Source organism: Alnus glutinosa, chromosome 13 (assembly GCF_958979055.1).
Source record: "Alnus glutinosa chromosome 13, dhAlnGlut1.1, whole genome shotgun sequence".
Lineage (NCBI taxonomy): Eukaryota > Viridiplantae > Streptophyta > Magnoliopsida > Fagales > Betulaceae > Alnus > Alnus glutinosa.
The window spans coordinates 24,045,053-24,061,450 of record NC_084898.1 but is presented as its reverse complement, the minus strand read 5'-3'; the positions used below and the strand labels follow the sequence as shown (position 1 = coordinate 24,061,450).

Genomic DNA, 16,398 nt, shown 5'->3' with positions numbered 1-16,398 from the left:
CCCTCTACCTCTGATGATATTTGCCCCGAGTCTTCCTCACTTGAGTCGCAGTCTTCCAATGCTCATGATGACGCTACGCCTGAGTCCCCAGATTCTGTTCCTTCCGAGGCTCCGACTCCTGCCTCCCCACCTGCTCTTCGCCGATCCACTCGGGTAAAGTCTCTTCCATCTCATCTCCAGGACTTTCATTGTTTTCATGCCTTAGCTGCCTTACATGAACCTCACTCCTATCGTGAGGCTTCCACTAACCCTCTTTGGCAGGACGCGATGAAAGAGGAACTTGATGCATTACACAAGAACCATACATGGGATCTGGTTGACTTGCCTCGAGGGAAGTCTGTTGTTGGGTGTAAGTGGGTCTACAAAATCAAGACTTGTTCTGATGGTACTGTTGACAGATACAAGGCTCGTCTTGTGGCCAGAGGTTTTACTCAGGAGTATGGTGTGGATTATGAGGAGACCTTTGCTCATGTTGCTCGCCTATCTTCTGTGCGTGCTCTATTGGCTGTTGCCGCCTCTTGACATTGGTCACTTTCTCAAATGGATGTAAAAAATGCCTTCCTTAATGGCGATCTCAGTGAGGAAGTCTATATGCAGCCACCTTCTGGTCTCTCTTCTCCTCCGAACAAGGTCTGTCGTCTTCGTCGGGCTCTCTATGGACTAAAGCAAGCTCCACGGGCATGGTTTGCTAAATTTAGCGCCACTGTCTCTAGTCTTGGCTACTCCATCAGCTCTTATGACTCTGCCTTGTTTATTCGCCACACAGATCGAGGCATCATTCTTCTGTTGTTATATGTTGATGACATGATTATCACTGGCAATGATTCTCTTGGTATTCTGGAGCTCAAGCAATTCCTCAGTCAGCATTTTGAGATGAAGGATCTTGGCACTCTCAGCCATTTTCTTGGCCTTGAGATTTCTTCTTCTTCTGATGGTTTATATTTGACACAGGCTAAGTATATATCTGATCCGCTTTCACGGGCCAATCTCACAGACTGTAAGATCGTCGACACACCGACTAAGCTCAATGTCTGCCTCAATCTACAGGATGGCGAGCCTCTCCGTGATCCGTCTCTCTATCGGCATTTGGTTGGTATCCTTGTCTATCTTACTGTTACTAGGCCTGATATCTCATATGCTGTCCATCAGGTGAGTCAGTTTATGGCTGCTCCCCGTTCTACTCATTTCTCTGCTGTCCTTCGCATCCTTCGCTACCTCAAGGAGACATTATTTCATGGGCTTCACTTCTCCTCTCTGTCTCCTCTTGAGTTGTATGCTTATACTGATGCGGATTGGGCAGGTGATCCTACAAATCGTCGCTCCACCACCGGTTCTTGCTTCTTACTTGGCACCTCTCTTATTTCTTGGCGCAGTAAGAAGCAATCTGTTGTTGCTCGCTCTAGCACTGAGGCAGAATATCGTGCTTTAGCTAACACCACCTCGGAGCTCCTTTGGTTGCGATGGCTATTACAAGATATGGGTGTCACTCTTTCTTCAGCTACTCCTGTCTACTGTGACAATAGAAATGCTATTCAGATTGCCCATAATGATGTTTTTCATGAACGGACCAAACATATTGAGATTGATTGTCACTTTGTCCGTCATCATCTTCTTCAGGGTTCTCTACAACTTCATTCTGTCGCGTCTCATGATCAGTTCGCGGACCTCTTCACAAAGTCTCATCCTCCAGGGCGGTTCCACGATCTTGTGTCCAACCTCAAGATGGTCTCTTGCACTCCACCTTGAGTTTGAGGGGGGGGGGGGGGGGTGTTAGATTATATATTATTATATTATTATATATTGTGTATTGTTGTCCCACATGGGCTATGTTGTGTATATACCTTTCATGTACTAGCCTATATATATAGGCCTCTCATGTACAGTATTTGTGTGATTCAATATATATCCTTCTCTCAACAGTCCAAAACAAAACGAAATCATTCCTAACAAACAAACAAGCACTACGTACATACATAAAGAAAAGAGAGTGGAAAAGAGAAAGACTTGAATCGTTATTAATACAATTCTTTAAGAAAGAAGAAAGAAAGAAAGCAAGAAATAAAGAGAGAAAGAATGAACAAACAAACAAACAAACAGGATTTCAGTCAAACAACTGCTGAAAATCCAAAGATCAAGGTAAGGCCTCTGCAAGTGGGGCATGTTTCCACGACTAAAATGTGTGCTATAACGAGTGAGAGTGAGTACATACAAGTTATGCTAGCTTTTTTCTTTCATATAATATTAAACTCTTTAATTAAATGGGACATATTTAAGGACTATTTTTTTTTTCTTTTTTCTAGTAAAAAAAAAAAAAAAAAAGGCAAGAGAGAGGGACCATCTCACTTTTTGAGCATAACATAGTAGCATCTTACATCTTATCTATTATCTCGAACTATTTTATGAAAGTTTCCAGTCATTTTCTACCCATTCTAGTATCTAACTTTTCTCCTACAATACCACCCAAATCAAGAACATATGACAAAGGGCTTGTCTTACTAAACATGTGATAGAGCATATACAGTCATACAAATGCACATGGTCAAATATCTAGTTCTAGATTAAAAACAAAATCCTGAAATTCTGAGATACCTAATTCAGTGATGCTAGAGTCTATATACAATTATCACTGATTCATGATGAGCAAACTTGAGCTACAAGAGACTATAAACAAGTGAAGAAAAGCAAAGAGATCAGCACAAACAGCGTCAAATGCAACAAACAGATAAGAGTAGAGATCGAATCTTTGATTCAGCATCTCTCAACACTTCCATCTTATATAATAAGCATAAATTGGGATATGAAACCCCCAGCATCAAAAGCAAAAATGTTATGAAAATGACATCCTAGTGATGAAGATGATCAGAGAAACTTAAAATATGACGTATGGCAATAGCACTGTGAGGGACAAAAAATAAATGCTCCACCAGTTATTGAAGTAAACTTCCTGACAGCATATCCTTCAGGGCAAATGAATCTGTCATCCTGCAAATACTCTTGAGTCCTTGACCATCTTTCCTGCAAGAACATTTCATACGCCCATGAGCAGAATGGTCGTCTCTGAACCATCAACCAAAGAATTCAAATACTCTTCTCTAAATGCATAACATTTAGATGGTGTCATGTCCCCAGTTCAACTCCCGAATCTGAGTTCTCAATAATAACACTTAAGTCACAAATACGATGTGAAAATTGGAGAAATACATGAGACAAGCATTTTTGTAAAATGACTTAGCTTCTACAACCCAGAATATGATCAAAATCTAGCAATTTGCAAAAGTAGCAAACTTCATGCTCAAAGGGATTTTATCAAACACGTAGCAGAGATAACATATGAATGTACATAAACGGAAATAAATTTACAAAGAAAAAATCAGACATGTGGGTCGTGACACTATCCAGTCCACGCAATTACATCCCAGAGGAAATCAAAAGGAAAAAGATAGTAAAGCTTACTTCTCTGGATTGATTGTGGCGTGGCTCGGCTGTTCTGCGACGGAGAACATAGAGAGAGAGCGAGGGAGACCGAGAGGTGAGTTCCCAGGACTGCCGAGAGAAAGAGAGAGAATCGCCGACTTTCTGCCGTTGGGTGTGCGGACTGAAGGGAAGGCTAAGTTGTTTTTTCTCTTTCCTTTTAATGTTTAGATGGCATTAGTCAAACCGTTCATTATAAACGAACGGCTTGGATTGGATTAGTGAATTTTTTTTATTTTTATTTTTTTGATATCGATCGAATTAGAGAATTGGGGTTTATGTTGTTTCACGTTAGCGGGAGTGCAATTCTATCATAAAAAGACAAGTAAAATACACACACTTCATACAGTAACTACAAAAAGACAAGTGAAAGTGTAACAATTAATCATAAAAAATGAGAGTCCAAAATTGGACCAAAATCATCAAAAATTAAAAGAGTAATGATTCATCACGACTTAAAGATACAACTTTTCACCACCTTGTCTATGTGGCAAGGTGGTCTCCCACTACTTTTTGAGTTTTTTAATTTTTTAAAAATAAATTAAGGTGAGGGACCACCTTGCCACATAAACAAGGTGGTGAAAAGTTGTATATTTAAGTGGCGTTGAATCATTACTCAAATTAAAATTATTCGTATCAATCATATCAATATAAGTTGAGTTTTCTATATAATTGGCAAACCATAACCTACAGTAAGTATAACAGAACCGGGAAAAAAAAAAAAAAAAAAACAGCACACACAATTTTCCTCCACTTGTTTGTATACAAAGGCCGATCAGGATCCATAAAAGAAAGAAGTCAAATGTTGGCTTCGTTGTTCCCTTCGATTACAATTGCTTCAACTTCAACTTCAACTTCAACTTCAACTTCAACTTCCAACTTCCAACTTGAGGACACTGGGGATGCAGGTGATCATGATCCATTAAAGAAGGAAGTCAAATGTTGGCTTCGTCGTTCCCTTCGATTACAATTGCTTCAACTTCAACTTCAACTTGAGGATGCTGGGGGATGCAGGTGATCAGGCTCCATTAAAGAAAGAAGTCAAATGTTGGCTTCGTTGTTCCCTTCAATTTCAATTACAATTGCTTCAACTTCAACTTGAGGTACAATTGCTTCATGTTCAACTTGAGGACGCAGGGGGATGCAGGTAATGATGAGAACAGGAATTGCTTGGAGGGTATGAAAAAACCAATCCAATAGCATTTCACACCAAGGAGATACGATAAGGAGCATGGAAAACACAAACCAGAAGAGTGATAATGGGGAAAAGAGGGAGGCTAACAATGAAATAGTGAGGGGACCGGAGAAATCTCCTGTCCTCAAGCGAAGTGAGTCCACACTAAGAGTAAGAGGAAGCTTGACAGAGGTGGTCAAGAGGAAGAGTAGTATGGTAATGACAAAAGACATCACAAATATTTTAGTTTGGAAGTTGGGATCTTGAGCCCAAGGCTTGGCTTGGGGTATGAGGAGCGAAAGGGCGAGATTGATGAGTGAGGGAAAACCATATCGCAAATCTACCAAAAACTCCATTTTTCTCTGCTCCTCCAAAGAACAACGATATAGGCTGCTCTGTGTGTGTGAGATAGAGAGAGCTAGGGAGAGGGAGAGGGAGAGAGGGGGGGAGGTCTAGGTTTTGTTGGCGATTTTGTTGTGTCCAAATTGAGGGATCGGAGTCCGTTTATATAGCGGGTCGATGTTGTTTGGGTCCGCTTGCTTGTTTGTGTGTGCAGGATCTGGCCGTTGAATCTATTCATTCTAGATCTTTCTGATCTAGAATTTATTTGGACAAATTCCACTGCCTGTTGGCTGTTGCATTATTCTTTTCCATTGATATTATTATTATTATTTGTATTGTGGGTTTTTATAAAACCAAGTTATCGAAAGAAAAAGCACAAGAAAGCCTAGCAGTTCTAACTCACCACAACAATGTACTGAGAACAAAAAATGAAAAAAATGGGTACCAGCAGTTCTAACTCACCACCACCACAACCTGCATTATGACATCATAATCAAATGGTCAGAAATTGTCTTTGGGAAGAAAAAAAAGTAATAAAAGAAAAGAGCTATTGAAACTCTGAATTGCCTCACTAGTACTCAGGCTAGGTATTTTTTAACACCAGATCACTTATAATTATGTCATCTCACCAGCCAGAGAAAATACAAAGAACAAACCAATTGCCCAGGAAGAATCTTTGTTTATATATATGCATGACCAAACACACACAATTCAAGGTACACCTGATATACCTACCTCTTTCTGAAGTTACACACACACAGAGCAGCCTGTATTGTTTTTTTTTTTCTTTTTTTTTGAGGAGCAGAGAAAAATGGAGTTTTTGGTAGATTTGCGATATGTTTTTCCCCCACTCATCAAACTCACCCTTTCGCTCCTCATACCCCAAGCCAAGCCTTGGGCTCAAGATCTCAACTTACATACTGAAATATTTGTTATGTCTCTTGTCATTGCCATACTACTTCTCTTCCTCTTGACCACCTTTGTCAAGATCTCTCTTACTCTTTGTGTGGAGTCACTTCGCTTGAAGGCAAGAGATTTCTCCGGTCCCCTCACTCTTTCATTGTTAGCCTCTCTCTTTTTCCCATTATAACTCTTCTGGTTTGTGTTTCCCCTACTCCTTATCGTATCTCCTTGGTATGAAATGCTACTGGTGTTATGAGCCTGATAATTTGAGTTTGGTAGGCTCATAACAACTGGATTGGTATTTTCACAACGAAGCCAACATTTGACTTCTTTCTTATCTTGATCGGCCTTTGTATACAAACAAGTGGGGGGAAATTGAGTGTGCTGTTTTTTTTTTGTTTTTTTTAAAGGTTGTGTTACACTTACTGTGCATTATGGTTTGCCAATTATATAGAAAACTGTACTTATATTGATATGATTGATGCGAATAATTTTAATTTCTGATGATTTTGGTCCAATTTTGGACTCTCATTTTTTATGATTAATTGTTACACTTTCTCTTGTCTTTTTGTAGTTACTGTATGAAGCGTGCGTATTTTACTTGTCTTTTTATGATAGAATTGCACTCACACTAACAAGAAACAACATAAACCCCAATTCTCTAATTCGATCGCTACCAAAAATAAAATAAAAATTCACTAATCCGATCCAGGCCGTTCATTTATAATGAACGGTCTGACTAATGCCATCTAAACATAAGGAAAGAGAAAGAACTTAGCCTTCCCTTCAGTCCGCACACCCAACGGCAGAAAGTCGGTGATTCTCTCTCTTTCTCTCGGCAATCCTGGAAACTCATTTCTTAGTCTCCCTCTCTTTCTCCATTTTCTCCATCGCAGAACAGCCGAGCCACGCCACAATCAATCCACAGACGTAAGCTTTACTATCTTTTTCCTTTTGATTTCCTCTGAGATGTAATTGCGTCGACCGGATAGTGTGACGACCCACATGTCTGATTTTTTCTTGCTGTTGTTGTTGTTGTAGTTGTTTTTTTTTTTTTAAATGGTTTTTTGGTTGCTGAGAAACTATGGGAAAACGTAGAAGAAATGAAATTTTTAAGGCTTTTTAACTTTTTTATAGATTTATTATTATTATTTATTTAGAAGATGAAAAGTCCATTTGAATTCTATCATATTGTCGTGTTTGGGCAAGGGAAAATTAATAGATCAATATCTAGAATTTTAATTTCTTGCATGTTTGCTACCTTTCTGGGCGACATAGAAAAATTTCTGGGAAGTTTGGTTGCTCCAAAAGGAAATGAATTAGGGGAAAACCTGGATGTAAGTGATTGAGTTTGTGGTGTTATAGGAACAACCTGGGCATAAGGGAATTGGCAATTCAGTTTGATAAACTGTATTTGGATTATGGACTGATTATGGAATGGAAATGGAATGAACAAGTGAGATAAGGTAATTTGAGGAATGAAATCGAATTGGACATTGTTGGCAAATTCGAGGATGCCGTCCCTCCAAATTTCTCAAACAATACAATTCAAAAGCTGGGTTATTCTACAGGCTGGGGCCTTATATTGTTGCCCAAACACACCATCAAAACGTATATTACTAAACATAAAATGACACTACTGCCTTTCCACTTAAAACAAAACATACTACTAAACAAAACGCAGACTTCCTTCAACACCCCGTTTGATCAATTGCCTCCAGTTGTACGCTTGATCAGTCAAGTTGCCTCTAGCTGTTCCGCAACACCTGATAAACTTCATTCTCCTGATGCCTCTTAGCCTTATCCTCATGCAGCTTCTTCACTTCAACTTCCATCTTCACTTCCACTCAAAGTTCGTTCTTTCATTTTCCTTATTTAGAACTACTCGTGACATTTCCCACCCCTTTCAAAACACTTTGCTCACAAGGTATGGGTAGGCGTGTTTCAGGTTGTAAAATTCCTCCCAAATAGCGTCATCAAGGTTACTGCCCTTCCCAACAAATAAGCAGTTCTATGCACATTAATAAATGAAACCAGCGTGTGGGGGGAACATTTATTTCCCTCAAATTCCCCACCCACCCCCGAAAACCCTCTCTCCCTCTCTCTCTCTGTCTCTTTCATTCCAAGCCAGCAGGACGAGCTCTACAACTGTCGTCCAAAGGTGGCCAACCCTCTTTTTTTCTCTTTGTTTAAATTAAAGGGTTAAATACCGTATTAGTACTTGAGTTTTTAACTTTTTTAAATTTAGTACTTGAGTTTTCATTTAGTACTTCTATTACATTTTTTGTCCAAATATTAACGATCTGTCACGTGTTAACCGCTGACTTAAGTACCAATAGGGTATTTAATCCTAAATTAAAAGTGATGTTTGTTGTACACAACTCCTTTGTTTTCATTTTAAAAAAAATAAATAAATAAATTTGCTTGACACATTTTGTGTTAAATTATTGAAAGAGAAGTTTCTAAGTTTCTTAATATAACACCGATGAGTCAGCGATGACATTCCAATAAAAAAAAAAAAAAAAAAAAATTGAAGATGTTGATGGGGACCACTCAATAACTAGAACTAGAAGCACACGCTTCTTTGCCACTAGGAATGTAAATAAATCAGTCCGTTTGATAACCCGCTCGATATCTGTTCGGTTTAGCCTAATCCGAACTCGAGCTCGATACTATTGAAACTCGTTCGTTACTGTAGAAATCCGCTCGATTAGTAAATGATACATACCCGACTCGCTCGACAAAACTCGATAGGAGCTCGCGAGCTCAGTTCGTTTAAAGCTGAACCGGATCGCTCGCCTGATTCGTTAGTCCAACTTGTTAGCTCGTTCATATCTCTTATATATTACTAAAAATGAGTTATATAAATTTAAGCATGTATATTAGTAATTAAGTAATATATGTTATATATGTTACTTAATATTTATGTGTGTGTATTAGTTAACATACTAACTAGTTAATTCATAATTCCCAAGGGGTAGCTCAATCGGCTGGAGACCACGCCTCATGAAGCGGAGGTCACTAGTTCGAATCCCCCCTCTTGTATGGACATGTCAAAAAAAAAAACTAGTTAATTCATAAATTAACGTATTATCTAGTTTATTAACCTATAGTAAATAAATGTAATTAACTATATGTTACTCAATATATATATATATATATATGTAGGAGAAAGTACACTTTACCCCCCCTGATGTATCCACCCATTGGCAATTTGACACCCAATGTTTAATTTTTGGTAGATGACCCCCCTGAAGTTGTAACTGTGTTTCACAATAGACCTTTCGTCCACTTAGTCCGTCCAAAGAGACGGAAAAGAGGTCACGTGCAACGCACATGACCTTTTAAAGCCAAACTTTCCAAAATTGTCCCTGTTCAAAACGGTGAGTTTGAGACAAATTGTCACTCACTATCGGACAACGCCTAACGTCCCCACCAGACAAATTTTCGCAGTACTAGACCCCCCTAATGGTGGTGGCGTTGGGTGAACTACCAACTGGTGCTGGAGCATCGATTCTCGTGGCAGTACGAAGACGGGTTTGACGTGCTAAGATTCTCAAAAGCTCCATTAATGGCAATATCATGCCTGATTTAACTGCTTTCTCTGCAAGGTGTTAAAATACTTTAGCATGCATCACCCTGTAAAATAAAGCTCAACGACAAAATATGCAAGAGAAGCACAAGTGAACAAGACTGCATACACTCAGCCATGTCAATTCTCCATGATTAGCAAGACACAAAGCTAGTCCTCTTAACTCATGACCCTGTAAAGCTCCTTTTACAAAGCCTGCATGAGCTAACCTCTTAAGAGCTTCACAAGCAATCACCTTGTGCAGTAGCATCTGCAACATCAATAAGATCCAAAAATTCCTTTGCGAATTTCACTATTCCTTGAACAGCTTCCACAACATTTTCTTTCTTAGCTGTTAAACTGAGAATGTCATTCAAATCAAGCCCAGTAGTGTTGTTTTTCTCTACCCATTAATAATCCTATGTTCAACCCTGTTCTACCCAACAGAAACAGAGGCCCATTGCTTCACGTTTTCTTTGTGTTCTCTCCCTTTTCTGAAGCTGGTATAGAAAAGCATGAAGTCACAACGTAGACTACGTAGTCACAACCGAAACAGAGGCCCATTTGCTTCGCGTCTTCTTCGTGTTCTCTCTCTCTCTCTCTCTCCCTGTCTGTAACGTGCACCACTGTAGATTTAACGTTTGTTTTGGTTGTTCCCTGTAATTGAATCTCTCTGAATGCTTTAAGATTGGCAGGTTATAATGAAAGAGGGGCAAAAACCTGTCGCGCCACGTCGGCGTGTTTGGGCTCGAGTACCACCACCATCTCTCCCTTTGCTACTCTTGAGTACTGACTGTGTCTCCGACAAGAACCGCTTATTATAATTTTGAGACGTAAAAAGAAGCAAGAGAAATGGGCTTCCCCTTATTAAAAATCCTACCTTCAGGAGAATCAGTACACTTTGGTGACTTAATTAGACCCCAAACCGTAGACTTTTTGAGTTAAAGATGCAATCGAGCAATCGATGCAACAAAGAAGCTGCTGCTCCTCCTTCCCGCTTTCAAGCAGCAGCCAGCTAGTTCCATTTTCAGCTTTCTTGCTTGTGGACTGACTTTGTAGATCACTGAAGAAGCAGGTGCATGCATGCATGGGCATTGCGTACGTGTTATTAGTTTCCTCTGTTCTTCCCTATGCAAGTGCTCTCGTGGTGCCGCGGCAGTGCTATTGGTTCTGGGCTTCTATTTACGAAGTTAAAGAGTCGAAGTTAGCTATTAAATGAAATGGTGCAGCGTAGAGTTAGAGCAGGAGGATCTACGAACAGCAGTAATGGTGATGCTACCTTTCGGCTCTGGTGGCATCGGTCTCCGGCACCACCATTAGTGATGGGTCATCGGTCTCCGGCACCACCAATGCCAACTCCTCCACACCTCACCGCACAGAAACAAGCACAAAACATAAACAAGCACCGACAGGAACAAGCCCAAGACACCTCACCGCTCGTGTCCACCATGGAGGCCCTGGTGGCAGACGACGGCGTCATCTTGCTCGGCTACCAACTCAAGTCCCCGGAGGCCGACGAGCTCTTCTGGGAACTATGCCAGATTAGTGGGAATTGGGACCGAATGTTGGTGCCGGCGATGAGCTTCGTCGGTAAGTCGTTGGCACTCGTTGATGGCAACGTGTGGAGACAGCTTGAAGAGGGCCTCAAGGTAGCAAGAGTATATTGAGTCGCTGCACACCGTTTTGAGTAGGGCCGGCAATTTTGACACGACACGACAATCCGACACGAACACGACACGAAATTAGCGGGTTTGGGTCATAAACGGGTAGAGACCCGTTTATCTTAGTTTGAGGGGTCGGGTTACGGGTCACCCGCGGGTGACCCGCCAGACACGATTAGCTTTTTATATATATATATGTTCACTTATTTGTCCTTAATGCCTACGGGGCAAACTTAGGAGTCCAAGTCCAGATCTGTGATATCATTGGGATCTTGGGCATCTTGGAAGAGATCAAAATTATAATGATGTTGAGCAGAAGATTCTGCAGTGGATGCTTTATATATATATATATATATAAAGGAAATGGGATTAGATTTAGTGATTTAGAATTTTAGGATTATTAGGTATTTAGGTAATTTAGGACCGGTTGCCCTAACTTCTCCATTTCTTCAGTTTTCTTTTCTTTCTCCTTCACACCGCGCCGCCCCGCCCCCGTTTCTTCCATTTTCTTCTTCTTCAGCACCGCACCACCACCGCCGCCACTCCCTCTTCTTCTTCCATTTTCTTCTTCTTCCTCTCGCTAGACCCACTAGATGCAGCGATGGGTCTTCTTCAACGCCGGCCCTTCTTCTTCAGTTCCCGATGAATGGCAGCTGGGTCGTGGGGGAGTTTGGACGGGGATTGGAGCTGGGGAGCGCCGAGCACATAGTTCGAGGACGTTAGTGGTGCGAATCGGGACGTTTCAGGGACTAATCGGCTGATCCAATGAGTTTGGACCTGGGAGCAAATCACGGCAGTGGAGTTGAGTTTGAAGGTGAACAAGTGTGCTTGATTGATGAGAAAGTATAGGAAATTGAAGGTATTTAAATCTTGGTTGCTAATAATTTGTGTTTTTAAATGTGATTTTGGGCTGTATTATTAATTTATTTATGGGCTTTTGACTTACAAGAATACTCTACCTGCAGTTTAACTTTCAATGATAAACATCATAAACTTATATAGCTGATTTTCATTCGATTGTTGTATTGATTTTGCATTTATTTTCTTGATTTTGGAAGAGGCTGAGATTAAGTAGGGTGATTTTTTTTTTTCTTTTCTGTAATATATATATATATATATATATATATATATATATATATATATATATATATATATATATATATATATTTTCTTTTAAACGGGTCGTGTTGACCCGATTTGACCCATTATGTTAAACGAGTTTCACGGGTCGTGTCGGGTGACCCGTGAAATTACCGTGTTCGTGTCGTGTCAGGGTATAAGCTAAACGGGTTGCGGGTCTTAACGGGTCGTGTCGGGTGACCCATTTTGCCAGCCCTAGTTTTGAGTGGGGCAAAATAAGAAAATTGGGCTTTAAAAGGTCATGTGCAACGCACGTGACTTCTTTTCCGTCACTTTTAACAGATCATATGGACGGAAGGTCTATTGTGAAACACGGCTACAACTTTAGGGGGGTCATCTACGAAAAATTAAACATTGGGTGACAAATTGCCAATGGGTGGATACATCAGGGGGGTAAAGTGTACTTTCCCCATATATATATATATACACACACACACACTAAATAAGCATATAGTATACTAGCTAAGTAAATATTGTACATATTAAGTTATTAATAGTTAGTATGGAGGTATTTCACAAACTCGAACTTGAACTCCGCTTTGATTACACATTGAAAAATTTAATAGCTTATTTCGAGTTCTAGTTGAGCCGAGCTTATCAAGTAATCTGGCTCAACTCGGCTCGAATGTCATTCTCAACAAGCTCGAACTTGAGCTCGAGCTCGTCTAAGTTTTAAACGAGCCTATCTTGAAATCGTAAAACTCGACTCGGCTCACTTCGGTTAGATCCATATTTGCCACACTGGCCGGTACAAAGAGAGAATTGTCTGGTCCCTTCTCTTTTTTCTTTTTATAAAAACAATATTAACAAATAATTTTCATCCCAAAGAACCCAAAACTCTTTATCAAATCGAAATACTTTTTCAATATCCAAAAGGTTGCTTGATTAAACCCCAAATGTCGCAAATCTACAAAAGAAAATGCAATTATGCTCTGCTCTCCTGCCTCTCCAAAAAGCAATGAGTTTGGGGGAAAAGAATGTAGGGGCTAAATAGAATAGAATTTCTATTAGGGGTTTGCGCCAATGAAGCTTTTAGGGCTTTAACGAAGTCTGGTTGTCTCAAGTATTTGGTCCAAAGTTCTACTAGGATTAGACCAACTAAAAAAAATAAGGATAATAACAGTGACAATGATATGATGAATTCCAAGGCAAAGAAATTACTAGCTAGTCTTTATTGGTGGGATCATGGCTTTCCCATTAACTTATCACAACATATAATAATTTAAGGGTAAATTTACTTACTCCTTTAAATTATTATCCAATTGATAATGTTCTACTTAAGTTTTTAATTTGAACAATATCCTTTCAAACTATAAAAAATTGTCAATATTTCTTAATGATGAAAATGCCTTTAATAAAAAAAATACTAAAAATTCAAAAAATAAATAAAACTAAATAAATAAATAAATACATAAAAATCAATGGTGGCCAAATTTAAAACTTAAAAGAAAACTTAAAAAAAAAAAAATCCTTTTTGATAAAAAAATATATTAATTGCATTTTTTTAAATAAAAATTTTTGTTTAAAAAATTAAAAATGATTTTTTTTTTCTTTTTTGAAATTTATTGGAGTATTTTTGTTTTATTGAAAAAATTGTAAGGTCATTTTTGTCTTTTTACTGGCCTTGGTCGACATTGACAATGTTTTAGCAGTTTGGGGCCGGAGACATTGTCCCAATTGAATTTTTGGGAGAGACTTTATCAATTAGGTGGTAGTTTAAGACGGGTATATGAACTTTTAATCCCATAATTTAAAGAGATGAAAGCATGAAAGAAACATAAAATTAAAGTGGTTCAGCCTATGACCTAAGTCTACATGTCAAAGTCTTTTCTTGGTTACATCTTTCCTTTATTATTCGATTGTATACAAAACTGATATTTTTATAAAGAGAGTATGAACGTTACACGTCTCTTCCACTTGTACATTAGAAAAAATAAATTTAATTTACATAAACCATCTTCTAACTCTTATCTCAATAAATTCAATAATAATGTAAAGATAAAAACTTGTATGGCATTCTCCTTTTTTTCGTATATGACTTTCACAGCTTCATTGTGGCCTGCTATTCCTTCATGAGTGGATATTGGAAAAAGTTCAATTTCTATAACAAAAACAATATACATGAACAATCATTGTTCAAGTGTATGCATCTTGAATTAACTGGGTATAGAGATGATCTTTTTCTTTCACCTCTTCAATTAACTGGCTACGTATAAAAACTTGGTGGCGTTGGAAAGCTTAATCAGAGGGCTACAATTTTGTATTTCACGAACATTTTGTAATTCCAACATTTATTAAGCAAAAGTTGTCGTTTTATATTATTTGTAATGCAAAGTATTTTTATTTCATTTCTTTTATTATTATTTTTTAGGGTTTGAAATTTAAGCTCTATATAAGCCTATTAAGATGGCTTTAACCTCCGGTTTATATATTTTTATCAGTTTATCAATATAAAACACTCAATGAGTGATTTTTTATCCCTATTACCTCGATTTCTTGATAGAATTTTAATTTGATAGGAAGAACTATAATTTCATTATTTTTGCTATTATGAGCCCACTTCGCCACTCTCGATCAACTATTTTCTCATTCTCAGTCAAAGGGCTCAACCTAAAAAATTACATGAATGTCTTTCCGACTTCGACCACAAAAAAAAAAAAAAAAAAAAAAAATGTATTTGCCTCAACTTTGATTCCTTTTTTTCACTCAAAGGGCACACGTGTGTGTATATATACATCATACAAAGGGTTTACCCTCATAAAATATTTTAATCATCCTCAAACTTCTTTAGAAATATGATAATGATTTTAAAAGTTGCGTTTACTTTAAAACGACAAGAAGAAGAAAAAAAAATGATTATTAACATTACTCGTATGGATAGAAATTTCCTACGAATCGATTTGTAGGAAGTTTTATGCAACCCACATATAAGAATGACATGTGTCCCTTCACATGTGAGAAGCACATATTTTAATAACATGTAATTCTCTCACATGCTTTTTTAAAAGCATTAATAAAAAAAAAAAAAAAAAACATGTATTTTTCATATGTTTAAAGGACACATATCATTCTTATATGTGGGTTGTATGAAATTTTCTACAAACCGATTTGTAGGAAATTTCTATCGTTACTCATATAGCTTGTCAGAAGGAAATAAGCCCAATTTTGACCCTAGTCAACTAACTAGGGTTGATGATTTATTTATGATTGTCAAACCGAATCTTAACACTGTCCAATCATATGTTCGCACGTATTACTAAATTGTAAAGGAATTGTAGGTCCAGGTTCAACATTATTAACTTTTTTTCTTTTCTTTTTTCTTTTTTTTTTATTATATATATAAAAATTAATCTTTCTAATTGTGGAGGGAGAGATGTTTTCTATGTTCACTAGGAGCTTACAAGCGTAATTGCTGAAATGTTTAAAAAAAAAAAAAAATAGGTTGGAAAATTCTGTACAGAATGATGACATTATATGATATGATATATGTCCACACAAAGAAACTTATAAATAATAATTTAGCATATATATAGTAACATCCCATATTCAGAGTAATCATATATATATATATTTTTAATGAAACTTATTCCAAATTAATTTCACCTTCAATTCGAACAGGTAATTGCAATAAAATAAAATAAAATCACACACAAATTTGTTGACAACTAAAAGAAAGTTCTATCCGCCCTCTTCCATTTATTAGTTGACAAGAGCATTCCCAATAGTTTTCTTATAACCCATTCTCTTTCCTACATATAAGGAAAATCAAATACCCTATCGGGCAAGCTTGGTTGACTTCTTCTTGCGAGGGCAGGGTGGAGTGCCTAGCACGTTGAGATCGCCCCTGTGTGAGGCTATAGTATATCTGTGTGGTCCTTAGGACAAGCCTAACATTTTTCCCAACCCCTCTAACCCTGTTCAAGTACTTAGGCTTATTCCTAAACGTCAAGGCATACGTATCACTCGGAAGCTAGCGCACCGTCCCTTCAGTGATAGTATCTGATGCAACGAGTCATTTGGCATTAGCTGCTCCATTCTTTGCTGTATTTAATTAGTGACGTTAAACAAATGTCAATTGTAAATAAATAATTAATAAACAAAAAAGCATTTTACATACACATCTCTCTCGTGTTATG

General features: G+C 38.0%; 1 protein-coding gene across 1 annotated transcript in view; it reads right to left on the bottom strand.

The window, feature by feature from the left end:
• Positions 1–16,398, bottom strand: part of LOC133854001 (phosphoacetylglucosamine mutase-like) — a 36,898-nt gene that overhangs the window by 3,990 nt on the left and 16,510 nt on the right. The window lies entirely within an intron of this gene.